Consider the following 1,874-nt stretch of genomic DNA (forward strand, 5'->3'; position numbering starts at 1 on the left):
TTCTCAATAATATTTCCCAAAAAGGACACAGTTTGGGTTGCGTTACTGTAAGGAGGATTTGGGGAAAGTTGGCGCTGATTTAGGGAATCTCCCACTCGCGTGTCGCTATTTGACGAGCTGGGCATTATTTTATTTAAAAATCGAGGCCGGGGACTTTCTCATTGAGAATGTGGAAAGCAGAACAACACAGATTAATAGGAAAACACAAGGTCGGCGACAGGATTCAAATTGCAGTTTCAATCGGTCTGTCTGGCTGTCCTTTCAATAAGTAATAAAAAAAAGCGCGTCTCCAAAAATTTCCCCATCCTGTTATGATTCAGGAAACTGCACAGGGATATAGAGAAGAGGAAGAGCGAAGGGGAAAATACTGTTTCCAAGGAGAACTAATGCAGGGACTCCTCTGCTGCGCCTGGGGTGGCCTCCTGCAGCCCGGATACATTAACATCCTAACAGCTCATTAACTGTAGGAGTGGGACCGGGCGGCGCTTCAGAAGACAGGTCGAAAAGGCAAAGTCACTGTTTCGGTCTAAAGTGCTCTGCTCATCAAGAATAGCCACACACACACGATGGTTTTACAATGGTTAGCTCCTCACCTGGCTAGGCTTTGAAGGGGCATTCTCGGTAGTCCGATTTTCGCTTCGGTGTTTGTTTAAATTTCCGAGAAGCCCACAGTTCAAATCCCAAACGAGCACTCGTGTCGCCGGCCACTATTCAACTTGCAGTTGAATCTTTTGCAACCACCCTTTAATAACCGATTACCATAATTTACAGAATGCAAAAAAGGCGTAAACGCTCTTCAATGACGCATTTTCCCCTTTGTAAGTTATCAACTGTTAACCATATCTCATTTTACACATTGTATTTTTGGAATCTCGATTAAATTGCTAATTGTTTATGAAAGCAGAAACTTGGCGCAACTTTATTTAAAGCGAACAGAATCGTTCACTGCACATAACGAAATCCTGGCGAATAGTAAATGTTTCACCCGCCCGGGCTCGAACCCGGGACAATTCGCGTGCGAAGCGAACATGATAACATGTACATTACGCCAACCGCTGCGGCACAGCCCACAGCAAACAGAATCAGTAGTGAACAAAATATCGCCCAGTGCACATTTTCAGATTCAACGCAGTCAGCTTTTTCATCAATGAAATAAGTTTTCAGTGAAACGATTTGGAAGTATGTGTTACTCGTATCTGTAGCTTTAATAAAAGTTTGTGACGTTTGACTCCCGCTCATGTCTCTTCTTCCTCTGTTGAATAACAAAGGAGGGGCTGACGTTGACCAGACTGCACTGCGCCTGATATTTGTGAGCTCCTCCTTTATGTTGACTGATGCTGTTTCAGCTGAACCAATCAGCACAGAGGGGCTTCACTGGTCAGTTCCCCTCTGTTGAAGGTACGGACCCAGCAGTTCCCGTAGTGTAGTGGTTATCACGTTCGCTTTACACGCGAAAAGTCTCCGGTTCGAGCCCGGGCGGGAACATTATGTTTAATGCTGCTGTGGATGAACAACCAGCGGGTTTATTTTAAGTGACAAAATAAAATTATTGCAAATGCTGTAAATCTCAAATAGAAACGGAAAATGGTGCAACTTCTCAAGAGGTCAGGCAGTATATGTGGATAAAGAAACAGAGTGAACGTTTCAAGTCGATTACACTTCTGTTAGAATTGGGAAACGTGAGAGATTTATGGCTAGTTTATTCTCCTTTCAATAGGGATACAGCGGCTCCTCCCTTGTTCTTTATTTAACTTCACTAGTCAGATACCTCTGAGTGAGAGAAAACTGATCCACAGTGAGGCCCATTTCATCGTTTGTTCCCTTTTAAACCCTGGAATCTCCGAATCCCTGAAGTTCAGAAATTTAATTAATTG

The 1,874-nt window shown here is 43.6% G+C and overlaps 1 non-coding gene across 1 annotated transcript; it reads left to right on the forward strand.

Moving 5' to 3' along the window:
- Positions 1 to 1,412: 1,412 nt before the first annotated feature.
- Positions 1,413 to 1,485, forward strand: trnav-uac (transfer RNA valine (anticodon UAC)). Its single transcript has one exon. It is a non-coding gene; the product is annotated as a tRNA-Val (tRNA).
- Positions 1,486 to 1,874: the final 389 nt, after the last annotated feature.

Source organism: Somniosus microcephalus, unplaced genomic scaffold (genome assembly GCF_052327205.1).
Source record: "Somniosus microcephalus isolate GS21.2 unplaced genomic scaffold, FLI_Smic_1.0 unresolved_chr4, whole genome shotgun sequence".
Taxonomy (NCBI): Eukaryota; Metazoa; Chordata; class Chondrichthyes; order Squaliformes; family Somniosidae; genus Somniosus; species Somniosus microcephalus.